Raw genomic sequence first — 18,954 nt, forward strand, 5'->3', positions numbered from 1 at the left:
CTGCGTGAAAAAATGGATTTAGTCTGTCCGTGCAATGGAAGGACAACCACGATGAGGAAGAGCCCATAGGTCCAAGTTGGTGCACAACAATTCTAACATGTGCGCATGGCCGCTCTGTGTATGTTTTAGGAATTTCGTGTTGAACACACGTCCTGCAAGGTAGTAAGATACCATCTCACCCATGCAGAGTTCAGAAGAGTGCAGTACGAACAGTGACGTAATCAGACTATAATCTCAATTTCGGTTCCACTATACTCCCTATAAACGATATGTTATTGCTAACAGAAATTAGTATGCGAGTTCAGGTGTAACTATATGTTGGCAAACAATGAAAAATCTTAGATTTTCGTTATTAAGGTTGTATTTTTTACTCTAAGTATGACTTCATAATATCATAATTTGAATACATACAGGAATGGTAAAATATTGATATTGGGTGTTCACAACTGTGAAGCAAAGTTAATAACTGTTCTAAGGTTCTTTAATAGTAAGATGGTTGATGACCATATCTCGAGGTCGATAATATACAAACAAACTAAATACAATTGGGTCCACACATATCAGTTAAGCTAAAATGCACAATTAAAATAACTAAATAATGGTAGGAGGTACGTAAAGAGCAATCAGAAAGAAGCATACGATTAAAACAATTCCATAACTTCAGGGTATAAAGCACTCTACAGCGGCTAATCAATTCTTTTCATTAGATCAGATATCTCCCGTTTCTGTTTCAATTAAGTCAGACAGTCAGAATACGTTTAACTACACGTCATGATTTAAGCTACTAAAAAATAGAAGAGTCTGAGAAGACCGCAGTTCTGAGTGTCAATTAAAAACACTTGCTGCCGAAACGCAAGCATGCGTGTTTACCTTTCGTCAGCGGCAGCAGTGATGGCTAATGCTGTGAACCTGAGAATATATTCGAAATATCTCTTGACTGTTAAACACCAGTCGAATACATTTCCTGTGTCTACAGTGAAGCCGACACTCCTATTTGTACCGTAGCTAAGCTAATTGGCATGGTACACACTATTTGGCTGGAATAGCGCGTACGTCGTTGCTCTCAAATCGTTTCCATGTGTTAACTGTCAGTACTCGATGTGATTCTCCGTACTAGGAGACTTTGCAGTTTGTTCACTTAATGACTCTCGCAATCGTCTCAGTGTGCAGCGAGTCGTCTTACTCAAACACTCGACGAATTGCTGCAAGAGAAATTGCGAGTTTTTGTGTTCACAATTTTCCTATATCAAAGCTGGTTGTTATGCATTTTCTTTCTGGCCAATCAGTGTGTTCGTACTTGTTATAACTCCACCCACTAGAGTTTTTGTAGCCTATCACAGGCATTATTTCTTCTGTAGGACGCAGTTCAACTTCTGCTACGTAAAACTGAGATAAACAGTTTTTCTTTCGTGCAAGTTTTAACACAGGTGGCTACTGCAGTGTTTTGAGTTGGGTTTGCCCAGACGTTTATTTGTCACCTCCAGCCTTGTTCCTGTAGGATGGCATTCTGGAGTGTCATCGTTCAAAACAAGGACAAGGTCACCTTTTGTCGAGGGACTGCACAGTGGCTCCGGCGTGTCATTGTGTCCGCTAGATGTCTCGCTGTGTGGGTATCGGCCTAACATTGGGATGAGCGTTGAAGTTGTAAAATTCTCCTTCCCTCAGAACTGCGTCTCGTAGCTCGGGTCTGGGAAATTACTTGCATGTAATTACTATGGTGACAGTTAGTGGTTTATATTTATGAAATTCTGACTTGTTTATTCGCTTTGTCTATCAATAATTCATACATTTTCCTGTAACTATGTCGTGTGACATATCGATGTAATCGGAATGGTTTCAGGAATTCAGTGTAAGGTGCGTTATTTGATTGCACCTTACATATCACCATCCTACCTCGATAATTTTTATATTGAAGCTAGGCAAAGGTTGAGGTGCTGTCTAAGTCAGACAAAAATTATACTTTTTCTCAAGCATTGAATATTGGTCAGCCACTTGGTCTAGTCCTTATTCTACTTAATTCTTTTGGTTTGGATACTTTAATTTTTAACATGGTTAACTTTGTTGATAATTTAATTTTATCCCTTAACTGAAGACTATATAATTCTTTTATTAATACTATCACATTCTTTTTCTTATTTAAATATGTTGTGTGTATTTTAGATTTTATATCGAAGATCAGGAGCCCCTCACATTGATCTTTTAATGCTGTTTCTCAACACTTACAATTTGAATCAGTTCGAAAAGTTAAATGACTTTATACATAACGCCAAAATACAGTGTTTTTGTTTGTTTTACAGAAATTAGCATTGTAAGAATAATAAACAATCAAAATAATTCTTTAGCAAATCCTAATCATGTCGAAATTTTAAAACTTTATATTAATGATTTATGCAAAATTCAAAAGTATTATAGTCACAGACAATGTTCATACACACATATTAGTCACAAAAATATTATTCTATCGGACACTGTAGTTTTTAAGAAATGCTGTGTTGATAATTACGCATGAATAAAATTTCAGAATATTACGCTCGTAGATAGTAAATTAACTTTACAAAAATGTTAACTTTAAGACAACATACATGAGCAGGTTTTCTTTGTAACATATTATTCTGATTAACATAATAAGTACATGAAACATTTCTTTACAAAAAGGTTTCTCCTGCATTACTCATGAAATAGAGACTATGAAAAGGCTGTTATACAGTTCTTATTCAGACACACATATTGTTTAGAAAGATGGAAATTGCATAAATGCATCCAAGATCCTATGTTAATTGTTGTGCCTGTTGCATCTTTTTCACTGTCTAATACTGATATTTACCTAAATTTGACCAATATTTTCATGCAATGTCTACGAATGTTCTTGCTTGAGGTAGGTGACGAATGTCTTTGCACGATGCTGAAGGACCTGTGCGAGATGTTTATTGGCGAACCTTTGGGTAGGCACCGTCGCTCTTCATCGAATTTTGCAACAGGCTGTTACCATAGTTTGATGTGGCTCTCACCTTTCAGTGCGGATACTCGTGGATTATTGGCTTTAAAACGTGTGTATTTCTTCTTAAGCAACTGCTGAAGGTATTTATTTTTATAGCAATTTGCATACAATCGGTTTACAGTAGGATGGATATTTGGAAAGGCATATCTTGAAATATTCTTACCCATCTTCTCTCTTCAACATCAGTATTGGGACTCTTCATCTGCTATACTTCCAAGCGTCTTGCTTTCTTCAGACTTGAACCATATCTCTTCTCTGGGCAGGATATAGGAAATTATTGATTACCAGTTGCTTTGAAGTTTTACATTCGTTAGTATCTGAATCGTTGATTAGGCTGTGTTATTCAGCATTGATTGACTGATGTTCCTTCAGCTGTGTAGTTCAATATAATAACGCAGTCTGGTGGCGACAGTATGATTCTGCACGTAATTTTTTGCCAAATTGTGCCTCAGCCAAGCCGGGGTTTCGGGAGGCATTTTGTTTTTATGCCGCGCACTGGCTGCTGTTTGGTTTTTTTGTGGCCCTTCGCTCCCTGCAGTCTTTTTGTCTTGAGTTGTTTCTAAAATGAATTTTCGCAAGGCCTGTACCCAACGGCTGCTGCTCATTGACCCTCCTTAAATATACTTTCTTTATCACGGAACGGTTGATACTGCAATTAAGTACAAGGGTTGCCGCGGTTACAAATAGCCTTTCTTCTCGTGCACTTGCCAGCGCCTCCGCATCATAGAAAATAGTCGATTGCCTCCAGTCATGTCCCATATACATTTTCAGTCGTCTATTGCATCTAACTGGGCAGTTGAAGATTGTTTCTTGCAGCAAGTTTGACTACAAAAATCCTTTCTTATATTCTACCTTATGCCTAATCCCAAAATTACACCTCTTAAGAAATTCTTGAGATGATTTGGCATCCTATCTATGCGTTACAGATCCAGTTTCTCTATCAGGTTCCAGTTTGCCCCTGATACCTTAAGTTAATGAACTCTTTATATTCGTTACGTGTAGTGTTGTGGAGTGGCATGTTAGTATGTCAGATTATTAGATCATGATTTATGCGTTTCGTCTTTGCAAACTCTACATATCATGTTAGTTGCTACACATAGAAATTTACGATACTTCTCATTTCTCTGTCTTTTCCTCAGTCTCCTGGTCATGTCCTGTCTGAAACATACTGGACAGCTCCTTTGATATTATTTACTGATGCCTATAAGTGGTTATTTCATTAATATGACTTACGTGATACAGTCCTAAACTTCGAATAATATTGTCCTTAGCGCAGCGAATTCTCAGGAATGAGTGAAATCTAAACTGTCAGTACAGCTAAGGCTTCACCACAGGCTTCCCCAGTCAAGACCGGTGTCAGTTTGAAGTGATGCTGAGGACGAATGTCCCAAGTGCAACCCAGTCATAACCAAAGTCAAGACCAGAATCTCCTCTCCAGAGCAGAGTCTGAATCAGATGTCGTTTCTCCACTTGTCCGTTTCAATCAAACCTTGGTAAACTCGAAAAGTGCATCCATGTAACTATTCGCACAAAGGGCTCTTGCTAATCACGTGACTCAGCGAGCGCCAAGTCTCCCCTCTAGCTCTTCTACTCTACCTTGTAGTCAATCCTAACCAATGTTAAAAATATTAATTTTCTTGCTGTACAGGCAATCCCTGACTCGTTTATTTCCTCACAGGGAGGAGGAGATATTACCTTTCCGAATTATTATTCCCATGGCCACTTAAGGTAGCGTGTTTTCAGGTTTCGTTTAAGGCCTAAAGTAATCAACATGCTTATCACCAAGATAATTTTGTTGACAGGCCAAACGCTGCAGCATGTCTGACCAGGGGTCTCAGACAAACTAAGAGAAGTACTTGTGTGTCCCAACACAGATCGTTTCATAGGCGCTATAAATGTTGCGTTCCGTCATAAAATTCTTCCGAAGGCCTGATGCTTCCCAAAAACCTCAGCAGGCAGAGGAGGGCTGATACAACATGATGGCCCATCAACAGCGCCTTGTCCAGGTTTAACATGGATTTTTATGGATGCCAGCTCTTTACAAAAAGGGGGATTGCGACACTGTCGAAACACCTTGGTCAGGCACCCTACTTCTCTCCTGTCCCTGCTGTGGCCAGAATCTTCTAACAGGTAGATCAAGGTAGGCAATTTTTCGCCTCTTCAGCCGAAAGTATTATCTGCACACCAGTGCGAATATTCTTGGGTCTAACGTTCTGTCCTCGGTAATTACTTCCAGATGCTCCTCTTGCTAACAGCTGCACGTGACTTACATGCCCCAAATATCCACTGCAAGATTTAGACTGTTAAATCACCAAACCAAATGCTTGTTCTCAGCTCTAGAACATACTATTTGGAAGAGAGCTACGACAAAGATCTCACATGTAAAACAATGAACATGCTCCCATCAGTGCCTGTTCACGTTGATAAATTCCTGTTGTCTAAGAAAAATTATGTCTAGGGTGTGACAACAACATTGAAGAATAGGCTTGAATATAAAAATAAGTGAGAGGGTGAGTTGTTCTTTCGCAACAGATATGTGAATGACTCGAAGACTGCTTAAGTAATAGAACCCAGTATGTCTCCTCGATGGTGAAAGTTCTTCGGAGACAAGGGTATCATCAGGAGCGCCCCAGGGAAGTGTAGTAGGATTACTGTTGTTCTACAAATACATAAATGATTTGGCAAACACGGTGAGCAGCTATCTGCGGTTGTTTGTTGATGAAACGGCGGTTTGCGGTAATGTGTAGAAAATAAGTAACTATAAGGTGATACAAGATGGCTTAGACAAAATTTGAGATCATGTGATGAATGGTAGTTTACTCTAAACGTGGAAAAATGTAAGTTAATGTGATTGAGTAGGAAGAACAAACCAGTAATGTTCGGTTACAGTACTACTATTTCCCACTTGACACAGTCAAGTCGTTTAAATAAATATCAGGGCGTAGCGCTGCAAAGCTATATGAACTGGAACGAGCATAGGAGAACTGTGGCAAGGAAAGCGAATGGTCGACTTCAGTTTATTGGGAGAATTTTAGGAAAGAGAGTTTCATCTGTAAAGGAGACTGCATGTACGAAGCTGGCGCGACCTACACAGTGCCCAAGTGTTTGGAATCCATACCAGGTCAGAATGAAATAAGACATTGAAGCAATCCAGAGGCGGGCTGCAGTATATGTTACTGGTAGATTCGAGCAACACGTAAGTTTTACGGAGATGCTTTAGGAAGTCAAATGGGAATCCCTGCAGGGAAGGTTACGTTTTATTCGAGAAACACTGTTGTGAAAATTTAGAGAACTGGCATTTAAAGCTGACTGTCGGACGATTATACCGCCGCCAGCATACATTGCACATAAAGCCCACGAAGGTAAGTTTAGAGAAATTAGGGTTCAAAGAGTCGTTTTTTCCTCGCTGTATTTGCAAGTGGAACAGGAACCGAAGTTACTAGTAGTTGTACAGGGTACCATCCGCCACATACCGCACGATAGCTTGCTTAGTACTTATGTACACTTAATGTAGTTAGTATTGAAGATGAACAAATGCTCATATCTCTTAAGGTATGTGCTCTAGAGCCCTCGTTTATTAGACTTTTTTCTTGTTCTGATGTAAAGAACATCTCCCTAAATTTGTCCATTTCCTTTATGTGGCCAGGCCGCGCCAATCAGAACTCTGTCTTCGTAGTGCACGTGTCGGCCTACGAGCATGTGGAATTCGTATTCACAGTATTGCGATTGCAATCACAACGTGCTGCACAAAGAAAAGCAAGAAGAAGTGGCGATGGGCGAAAAATTGGAAGCCGTTCTACACTCCACCATGCAAACACGCTGAGAGAACTTGCTGCCGAGTCAGATGACTATCGGAATACTTTAAGGATGAACGACGTATCTGTCAACGAACCGGTGAACTTCGTTACACCACATGTGCACAGAAAGGACATTGTTCATATATTCGCCAGATTTCGCTTTTCTCAATACTATAATCTATCTGTAAACCCTAAAAGAGTAAGATACATTATTGTAGAGGACCGGTAGGTAGTGTTCTTATCTATTTCTGCAGTACATAGTTATAGCTGCAAGTATCTTCATTATATGTTTGTATGTTGGCAGCACTATAGACTTCATTAACATCTCTGACAGAGCTGTGCGACCTCGGTAAGAGACTCTGTGGTCGGACGGACTAGCGGTTAGCAGTTAGTGAGCGGACGGCTTGGACATGTGTCCTTAATGGAGACTCTGTGTTGGCAGGACACGCATTGTAAAATGAGGATAGATGTAGTTGGTAATGTTTGGGTAGTGGAATTATTGACAACGATATAATTTTTGTAACTGGATATCACCTAAATAAGGTAAAATCTGCTAAATACATTGTTCGCTCGTCAACAAAATCTTTCTTTTGCTAATCATATACCTCCTATTAGTTGGAGCCTATAGCACTTAGAATACTTTTATTTGGCTGGCTATAGCTGCTGCTTGATGTAACTGCTGTAGTTCGTGTTATGAAGCTGTGCCTGAGCTAAGTGAGTTATGAAAAGTACGGGTTACTGTCAGGATTTCTTACAATTCAGGACCATTCTTTTGTGTTAATTATTTGAAGCAATGTTGTCATTATATAGCAGTCAGATTGCGTTGGGCTTGTATATTGTGGGTAATAAATAAATAGGTTAAGTTTGAGTTGTCTTTTTCAGGGAAAATTCTGTAGATCAGTGTTTGAAACGATAAAAATAAATAAACACTAAGACATTTCAGAGCTTCTGGAACGAACATATAACCACTTGCAGTGTTATTTCCGTGCACGTAAACACTTCTGTCCAATGTTTCCAGAGATTATTACTGATTAAGTGATAAATTTGCATTTGTACCGATGATTCAATTCATCTGTCTTTCCTGATGTAAACGTCTTCATATAGCGTCTCAACATAATTTGCTTAAACCTCGGAATCATGAAGTCTCGGCGGGAACAGCTGTGAACTGCACAACATCACCCTAAAAAAAACAGGGTACAGTATACTGCGCAATATATATAATGACTGTCAAGATTTTTAAAGCTGTTCAATCTGTTTCAATAAGTTCCCCTAACCGCCAGCACTACTCACAGATGGTCAGTATTATTGCGCTTACTCAGTATTGCGCAATAAATGCTGAGCGTCCGAGGGTCCCTTTAGTTGCACGTTCAATGGGTAGCAATTCGAACATCTGAGAAATATAAATGAAAGCTTAGAGTTTAAAAGCAGTTCTAAAAAGAATGCAAAGATTCTGTGTGCATGTATGTTAGGAAGGAGCCCTTCCAATGTCAGAAGGTTCTTTCAATAAATTTTGTTTTGTCTTTTTACCTCCTTCCTCATAGAACTTATACTCGAGTGAAGTCCTGTCAATCATTTTGAAAACACTTGTCTTTTTACTGTATGCTGATCACCACCTAAAGTTTCAACAGCACAGGGTTTACGGCTTGCACTCTATCATTAAATATTGTTCATAAGCAATTTTGGTGTCTTGATTTCTAAAGCTAAATCAGGAACACTGGAATATCTACAGGAAAGAGAGAACTTGAAGCAAGTTGGACAGATATTAATAATGGTCTTGGTACCAAACTAGTCAAATTGGAGCGTACGTGGCATTTATCGATGACATGATATGGATTAGAACCTGACAAAACAGGGAGCGAAGTTCCATAAAACTATGGCCTTTCCGCTCCATTTGTACTATAGAGGACCGACATGAAATTTATAAGAATAACAGGGTGTTACTCTAGATCAGAAAATATAAGAAATGAAACGATGTGGTAAGATGTACACACTTCAAACAAAATGTTTTGCAGCACACCAATTCCGAGAGTTCTGGAACCTGTACAGAAAACTGAAATAGAGATCAACATAAACATCATTTCCACCCTTTTTATTGCTTATGGAAACTACATATTGTATGTTGTACCACCATACAGCGAGACCTTCAAAGATGGTGGTCCAGATTGATGTACACACCGGTACCGCTAATACCCAGTAGCACGTCCTCTTCAATTGATGCATGCATGCCTGTATTCGTCGTGGCATACTACCCACATGTTCATCAAGGTACTGTTGGTCCAGATTGCCCCACTACTCGGTGTAGATCCCTCAGAGTGTTTGGTGAGTCACGTCGTCCATAAACAGTCCTTTTGAATCTATCTCAGGCATGTTCGATAGCGTTCATGACTGCAGAAGATGCTGGCCACTAGTTGAGCGATGTAGGTATCCTGAAGGAATTCTTTCACAAGATATTTTCGATTGTCGTCCATTAAGACAATTGCCTCACCGATATGCTGCCAATATGGTTGTACTATCGGTCGGAGGATGGCATTAATGTATTGTACAGCCATTACTGCGCCTTCCATGACCACCAGCGGCGTACGTCGGCCTACATAATGCCACCCCAAAACTTCCACCATGGTGCACTGGCTTGATAGTGTGTCTAAGGCGTTCAGCTTGACCGGGTTGCCTGCAAACACGTCTCCGACGATTGTCTGGTTGAAGGCATATGCGACTCACATCGGTGAAGAGAACGTGATGTCAATCCTGAGCTTTCCATTCGGCATGTTGTTGGGCCCGTCTGTACAGTGCTGCATGATGTGGTGGTTGCAAAGACGGACCTCACTGTGGACGTCGGGAGTGAGTTGGGCATCATGCAGCCTATTACGCAAAGTTTGAGTCGTAACTCGACGTCCAGTGGCTGCATCAAAAGCATTATTCACCATGGTGGTGTTGCTGATAGTGTTTCTCCAAGCCATAATCCATAGGTAGCGGTTATCCATTGCAATAGTGGCCATTGGGTGGCCTGAGCGAGGCATGTTGTCGACAGTTTCTCACTCTCTGTATCTCCTCCATGTCCGCACAACATCGCTTTGGTTCACTGCAAGACGCCTGGACATTTCCCTTGTTGAGAGTCCTTCCTGGCACAAAGCAACAATGCGGACGCGATCGAACCGGGGTATTGACCGTCTTGACATGGTTGAACTACAGACAACAAGAGCCGTATACTTACTTCCTGGTGGAATAACTGGAACTGATCGGTTGTCGGACCCCCTCCGTATAATAGGCGCTGCTCATTCGTGGTTCTTCACATCTTTGGGTGGGTCTAGTGACATCTCTGAACAGTCAAAGGGACTGCGTCTGTGACACAATATCCACAGTCAATGTCTATCTTCAGGAGTTCTGGGAAGTGTGTATAATGTTGGCAGTTCAAGGAAAAAACAAAAAAACAAAAAATTACCACTACAGTTGGTATGAACAAATACAAAGGATGGCCACTAAAAATTTCCCACATTATCTTTACCTTATAAATCATGTGCGAGGATGTATATCAAAAAAGCAAAGAGGATAGGGAAAGAATTTGTTAAGATGAAACAGGTTAAGAAGGGTGTTTCTGTTTTCTGTTTCGATGTTTGTGCAGCTTCAGTACTGGAAGTTCAATTGGTATCGGATAGAGCATTGTTTCGGACTAGAGTTGTTTCTAAACCCTTGTTCTCGTAACAGCACTTGTTGCGCCATGGCAAAACATAAACAAGTGCTTTTGGGAGTGTCCACAAGTTATCTGAACCTAGTGCTTTTCAGTGCACGGAAATAAGCGTTTTGTTTGTAAGTAAGTAATATTAGAATTTCATTGTAATTTTAAATAAAACATACATTATTCCCTACGTTAAAGGTTGTGACATGATCTTGCCAAAGTAATAACAATAGGAACTACCATGGCGGTAGTGTGCATGCAGAATAATGTGGCCAGTAGATGCGCAGTTGGCAGTACCAGCATAGGGTGAGGGGGGGGGGGGGGATCGGGTATGTATAGACGATTATCGTGCTGTAGGTGAAATGCTGAGCGCTGGAAGGGAAGTACCATTCTAAAAAGATGCCTGAGTTCATATTTTTGGTAAATATTAACTGGAGTCACTGCATGCCTACAATGGCATGGCGAACATCCAAAAAGATCTACCTCATCTCTGCTTTGATTAGTATCTATAAAGAATGCCGCTGCAGATGCAACAAAATCTGCGATTTATTTTCGCTTGACCTGTTGTAACTTTCAGAGAGGTGTCAAAAGCGACGAATTTGGAGTAAAACCTACATTTCTCTTACCGTGTTAAAATTTGCTTCTTTTGTGAAAACACAGTGGAGTTTACACAAAGTCATCTTACTCACATGTTATGCAGACGCACTTGCGAGAGAATTATGAAACAATGGGTTATTAAGTTTATTAAATGAAGAACTGCCGACACGTAAGTTCAGTAAGTTATAAAATAGAACATCGTCGATACAAAAATGAATGTCTTCACTTCTGTTATTCCAAAACACGTAGCATTTTTCGTTTCTACCTATCTATAGCCCTTAAAAATTACGTTCTTTCGCCGAAAAGAGTGTAGTTACAGGAACAACAAGGTAGATAATAAAGTTTCGCTTAATAACCATATGACAAAATACTCTCCTTTTTATGTGCTATCATTTGCCATAATCTCGTTTATATATCTCAAACAGTTAATGAGTTACCACGAGTGTTATGGATATTTCCTTCTGGCTTTATCGCTTGCGCTCGCAATCGCAAATGAGTGCACTATGTAACATCAATTTTCTCGAGATTGATGATAAAGACTCTAGCCACGTCTAAAGAAAAATTCGGTATGTTACATACACCATATGCAAAATCATAGCAATCCCTATATTTGATTACCAGCTTTTTCGAATTTCCTGTAGTGTCTTACTTAAATGAAAATTTCTCAGTAACTCTGATCATTAACGAAATGATAGGATCGTCATCATGAAGATGGTACATAAAGCTGAAGCAACCCAAAAATGAATTTCATTTTTACTCAATAGTTAATGTAAAATCGTTTAATAAAGATTGCAGAGTGTGCGCCTCGATTCTATCATCACAGTGTGCCTCCTACTGGCCGGAAGTGAGTAACAGTGTTGGTCTTCTCTTCTGACCAAACGACTTAACTCACACAGTACTAAAGATGAAAATTGGCCACCGTATCCTGTGCGGAGTCTACTCTTGAAATGCATCGCCTTACTTTTATTTCTTTAACAGGCAAAAATAAAGAAATGACCATACAAATGGAAGAAAATATTTTGAAGAAAGCCTAGAAAACTTCAAACTTCTTGAAATGACAGTCACGGAAGTGCGTCATGAACGCTCAGTTCCAAGAAGTACATCTGATGATAATCTTACAGCTTTGTAGCAGAACGAAGTGATGGCCATAAACTTGTTTGAGTAAGTCACATATTTTTTTCCAAGAACATTCAGTGATGAACAGAAAAAATATTATACGATCATGTTAACAATTTAAGTTAGTGAGCTTATACAACTGAGTGAAGGTGTATGTAGTGGATAAATATGCAGAAAATACCTGAAAATAAAGCATAACTTCAGTATGACGAGAAAAAAATCGAATAAAGACTTTCACTATGGTTTCATGAAAAGTCATGGAGACTATGCTAAGGACTGCTGAATCCACAACTTTATAGCGAGCAGCAGTTTTCAGCAAAGAATAACTTGACGGACTGCTTAACAAACTAGGTGAGCTGGTGGGCATGTTCGAGTTTATAACTGTTAACGACTAAATTATTTTTTTTAGAACAAAAACGACTTTAATAGGTGTCAAAAATTTATGACTGACGCAACCCTTCAAAAATTTAAACAACATAAATGTAAAGGATGGAAAGAATATTTAAAAAATCATCCAACTTCCAGTCTTATAACATCGAGATCTTTAATTCTATTAATTAATGCCAGAGTATTGTCTAATGTTAAGAACGAATACAGCCTTCGGAAAATATAATTTCGAAAAACAATATGTGTCTGATAGTATCCAACCTTGCTCTCCTCTACGTGACTAAATTACTGTAGCCATACAACACGAGGTGCAATTTCTACTGTGCTGTACTGTGATGGCTTCTGTATAAGCCTCCCCCTCCATCCCCTCCCCATCCACCACCAACAATCCTTTGATAACTCCAACTCTCACGTATAAAATTATGTCCAGGGTTTGTGGGAAGTCTCTAAGTTTTCTCATTATCAAACACTAAATGAGTATAGTTTTGATAATTTGCTGTACATTGTAACAAAAGCTAAATTTTCTCGTATCGTTACTCCTAAACCATCCGTGATGCAATGATATATTTTTGCAGACACATTCCGCGATGGCTGTGGAAACTGACTGCAAGAGAATCAATTTCTCGTATAATATCTCCAGAATCATCCGTTATACAATGATATAATTTTGCAGGAATATTCTGTTAAGACTGTGGATAGTATCTCCAATTGAAATAATAAGTTATACCTCATTTCTGATGCTGAAGTTTTACTGTATGAACAGCGGAAATGTAATAAACGATAAACGTTTTCCCTTGCGTTATTTTACGGGGGAAGAAGGCGAGCGTTCAGCGAGAAGAAGTTTCTGAAAGGTTTGAAATTACGGGTACAATTTGCTGGTAGTAGCTCCATGCTTTCATTCTAAATTACAGAATGATTGTAGCGTGGATAATTTATGCACGTGTCCTAATTTCAACGCCTGACCTGCTGCCCGGGAGAAATACACATTTATGGCTTGCCCTTTCTAAATGTACTTGCAGATACTAACAAACCTAGAAATATGATACTCCTAATTGCTACAGTTATTAGTTTACAGATGAAGAAAATACTGATGTAATGTTGTTCACTACCTGTCCGCAGTCACCAATAGAAATATTTGCACTTATACCCTTTACACTTGGCATATTTAGTCTCCATCTGCAAAACTTAACTTCTACACCTATACACTTGCATAAATCATATGGTGTGTCTCGGAAGGTACACTGCACCTCTACTAGACATTTCCTTCTCTGCTCCACTCGAAAATAGAGCAGTGGGAAAAGTCTGTCTGTATGTCTTCATAAGAACCCTAACTGCTGTTAACTTATCTTCGTGGTCCATAAACGAGATGTACGTTGGTGGCGTTGGAATCACTATGCAGTCAGCCTGAAACACCTATTCTGTAAATTTTCTCTATAGTGCTCTTCGTAAAGAATGTCGTGCTCCTTTCAATGATTCTCAATTGAGGTACTGAAGCATCTCTGTAACACTTACAAATTGTTCAAATCTATCATAAACAAATCTAGTAGCTCGCCTCTGAATTGCTTCTGTGTCTTCCTTTAATATGACCTGGTGCTTGCCCCAGCACCCGAACAGTACTCAATAATGGGTGAAACCAGTGTCCTACATGTGATCTCCTTTACAGCAGAAACACACCTGTAAAGTGACAGATTAAATGAATGTCAATTTCGCACCTTATATGAAAGATTTTATACATCTTAAGAAGAAGATGACTATGTCACCTGACATACTTCGGCGAAATAGAGTGGATTTGCCTATTAAAATGAACAGTATACAATGTAAAGGGATGACACTCAGTGATGGTATTAACACACTGAACCTAAATCCTGCATGTCAATGAGAAACAGGTGAAAAAAGCTGCTGTAGGAAACGTTTTAGTTGGGTGCAGACGTGAGTAGCACCGTCACAGCCCGAGTACAACGGAACGCTTTTAGGGTGACCCAAGCTGATGGACAACGAAGGACCCAGGCGACGCATGGAGGAGAACAGGAAGTCGGCCAGCGTTGCCGGCTACGGAAAGATTCCTTAGAAAACTGCGTCCGTAAATTTCCAGGTGGATACAAACAGACCAGCAATACAGTTGTCACGTGAAACGCACGTGCTACGCTTATACTGTTCACATGTAACTTTTAGGCGTCTGCAGCGGATACAAACTGTCCGATTGGCTGAAATGAACTAGGAAGAGGTAAAGTGCCAAAATTTCGATGCAGTTTCATGGTAGGTCCTTTGTGATTGGCAGAGGTAGTTTCCACAAGATTAAGGAACGCTCCTATTAGAATGAGATTTTCACTCTGCAGCGGAGTGTGCGCTGATATGAAACTTCCTGGCAGATTAAAACTGTGTACTAGACCGAGACTCGAACTCGGGACCTTTGCCTTTCACGGGCAAGTGCTCTACCAACTAAGCTACCCAAGTACGACTCACTCCCCGTCCTCACAGCTCTACTTCTGCCAGCATCTCGTCACCTACCTTCCAAACTTAACAAAAGCTCTCCTGCGAACCTTGCAGAACTAGTACTCCTGAAAGAAAGGATATTGCGGAGACATGGCTTAGCCACAGCCTGGGGGATGTTTCCAGAAGGAGAAGATTAAGGAACGCTCCTATTCTGGAAACATCCCCCAGGCTGTGGCTAAGCCATGTTTCCGCAATATCCTTTCTTTCAGGAGTGCTAGTTCTGCTAGATTCGCAGGAGAGCTTCTGTTAAGTTTCAAAGGAAGGAGACGAGGTAGTGGCAGAAGTAGAGCTTTGAGGACGGGGCGTGAGTCGGGCTTGGGTACTTCAGTTGGTAGAGCACGTGCCCACGAAAGGCAAAGGTCTCGAGTTCGAGTCTCGGTCCGGCACACAGTTTCAATCTGCCAGGAAGTTTCAACGCTCCTGTTGGTTGGAAGAAGCCATGACATGGAGCACGAAAGGACCCAGGTGGGGGACAGGTTTGACACGAGAGGCACAAGACTGAAAATTTCGAGGACTCTCCTCTGAACCAGCGTCAAGTGCAGAGCAGGGCGCATCAGACTGTATACGATACAAAGGAGGAATTTTGTGTAAACACTGCCTTCGGCTGACATTCAGCTAGATATTAGCTGTAGCATCGTTGAGCACGAACAGTGGAGAAACGAAACAGCCACATAATTTGATTCATTGTTCATGCAAGAACTGAGAGGGCATTGAAACATGCACGTTGCTCTATCCACACATGTGCATATAGCCATATTTCAAGACTAGGGATGAGTGCATGTTTTCTCACCTAACAAGAAACATACGAGGTGCTATAAAAATTTTTCAGGACTTGTGCTGCCATCTGTTGAAAACCTTACCTTTGGACTAATCGTCATCATCTCCCTCGAAGTAGCTCCTATCCACATGTACACACCAGTCCCTGCGCTTCTACCACTGGTCAAACGTTTTCTGGAAGACCTGTTCTTTGACGGTGTTTATCACCACCAGTGATGCTTCATGAATCCTCTCTAGAGTGTGGAACAGACAGGCTTTCAACTTCAGTTTTGGGAATAGCATGAAGTTGCAAGGTGCCAAATCTGGCGAGTACGGTGGGTGGGGTACAATCACCATGTTGTTTTTTGTCAAAAAGGTCCTGTTGAGCAAGGACATGTGACAGAGAGCATTGTCGTGATGCAGCAGCCTGTTCCCTGGACGCCAAAGTTCGGGCTGTCGTAGCCACACGTTTTCACAGAGCTGTCGCAAAACGTCACAGTACGTGGAATTCACTCTTTGGTCGGGAGAGGCGAATTCTTTGTGCACAATTCCCTCAGTATCAAAGAACATGATGATCACGCTCTTCACTTTGCTCTTCACCTGTCTTGGAGAGCCCGGGCTCTTCCACTGGGATGATTGTTGCTTTATCTCTGGATCGTAACCGTAAATCCGTCTCTCGTCACCGGTGATAACCGGTGACAAGAAGGTCAGATCATCAGATACGGTGTGACGAAGGTCCATGCACACGTCAACATGCTGTGCCTTCTGATCGGCAGTCAAGATCTTTGGCACAAATTTTGTGGCGACACGATGCATGCTCAATTCATCAGTCAACATTCGTTGACATGTCCCATAACCAATACCCACTTCATCCGCAAGGTCTTGAATGGTTCGACGTTGATCCACACGAACCAGTTGTTGAAATTTGGCAATAATATCTGGCGTCGTGTGGCCAATGTGCCTTCCAGTGTGAGCATCATCTTCGACGTCTGTACGGCCAGCCCTGAACCAAGCATGCCACTAAAACACACACGTATGGCTCATGCTCCCTCCCCCCCTCCCCCCACCCGACACTTGTTGAATCTTTGCAAGGGTCTCCATAGCACTTCTCCCGGGATTAGCCCAGAATTTGATACACACGCGTTGTTCTGTTTGCGGATCCATAGTAAAACCGCCACGCACCAAACACACAGTATTACAGAAATCACTGTGGACATGCAACACTTCCTCCCTGCTGAATGCCACTCCACACACTGACTCATCAGATATGCAGCTCTCGCCACGTAGCGGTGCAAAGATGGAAGCACCAGTCACGAAAATTTGGAATTCCATCTCACAGGACATTTTTCTAAAATTCTCCCAACAAACCCAATTCGACCACTCACCTTCTGTACTGAAGTTCTTATGTGCTCACTGCATTTCATATTGCCTTTCAGTCGTATGCCTAGATATTTAAACGATGTGACTTTGTCAAGCAGCACACTATGAATACTATCTCCGAAACTTTATGGGTTTGTTTTTCCTAGCCGGCCGCAGTGGCAAAGCGGTTCTACAGTCTGGGACCGCGCGACCGCTACGGTTGCAGGTTCGAATCCTCCCTCGGGCATGGATGTGTGTGATGTCTTTAGGTTGTTTAGGGACTGATGACCTCAGAAGTTAAGTCCCATAGTGCTCAGAGCCATTTGAACCATTTTTTGGTTTTTCTATTCACCCGCATTAATTTATATTTTTTATATTTAGAGCTAGGTGCCATCTGTCACACCAACTAGAAGTTTTACGTAAGTCATCTTGTATCTTCGTATAGTCACTCAACTATGACACCTTCCCGTACACAACATTATCATCACCAAACAGCAGATTGGTGCCCATCCAGTCCGACAGACCGTTTATGTATAATGACAATACTATCATGCTTTCCTGGGGCGCTCCTGACGCTAACCCTTGTATGTGAATGACACTCGCCGGTCGCTGTGGCCGAGCGGTTCTAGACGCTTCAGTCTGGAACTGTGCGACCGCTACGGACGCAGGTTCGAATCCTACCTGGGGCATGGATGTGTGTGATGTCCTTAGTTTAGTTAGGTTTAAGTAGTTGCTTGTTCTAGGGGACCTCAGAGGTTAAGTCCCATAATGCTCAGGGGCATTTGAACCATCTGATAAACACTCGCCTTGGAGGACAAAATACTCGGTTCTGTCTCTCAAGATATCTTCGAGGCGCTGACATATCTGTATGCTCGTACTTTCGCTACCAGTTTTCTGTGTGGCACTGTGTCAAAGGCCTTCGGAAATCCGGAAATATGGACTCCGCCTGTTGCCCTTCACCCACAATTCGCGGTATATGACGCGAGAAAAGGGCAAGCTGAGTTTCGCTAAAGCAGCTCTTTCTAAACCCGTGTTGATCTGTAGACAGAAGCTACTCCCTCTCAAGAAAATTTTTGATATTAATTATTGCGTTAAATCTTTAAGTAAGATTACATCTCTTGAGGAGTAGATTATGATACCACGTTACATTATTAAATTCGGTCCGTAAGATTACATGATAATCTGAAATTCCATATTTTGTTGCCCCTGACATCCGTTAGATAGGCAACCCGCAGCTGTATTTGAGTACCGTTTAGTATAGTAGGTGGAGATGTTGTGTTGGCAGAAGAGCCAACACCGTGTTACAAGTGGAGGCCGAAATGCACGCGTTTTAGCTCACGCAGGCTGGCGTGAGAAGCGAAGAACTATACTGAGGTGAGGTCTGGAAGATGACAAGGAATTAGAATTCAGAAAGCGGACGTAATTAGTTTGATACTTAACTTTAATCCATTAATGATGAACGTCTCTCTGAGACGGTAAATGTGTCACAACATTATCTGTTCAGAAAACATAGTAACAGAATATGGCGACTTGCTAGGTCGGAGCAAATGACGTAGCTGAAGGCTATGCTAAACTGTCGTCTCTGAAAACGAGAGCGTATGTAGTCAGTGAACCATCGCCTGCAAAGTCGGCTGTACAACTGGGGCGAGAGCTAGGGAGACTCTAGACTAGACCTGCCGTGTGGCGGCGCTCGGTCTGCAATCACTGATAGTGGCGACACGCGGGTCCGACATATACGAGGGTCAGTCAAAAAGTAATGCCTCCTATTTTTTTCTACG

The sequence above is a fragment of the Schistocerca gregaria genome, chromosome 4 (genome assembly GCF_023897955.1).
Source record: "Schistocerca gregaria isolate iqSchGreg1 chromosome 4, iqSchGreg1.2, whole genome shotgun sequence".
In the NCBI taxonomy this organism is placed as follows: domain Eukaryota; kingdom Metazoa; phylum Arthropoda; class Insecta; order Orthoptera; family Acrididae; genus Schistocerca; species Schistocerca gregaria.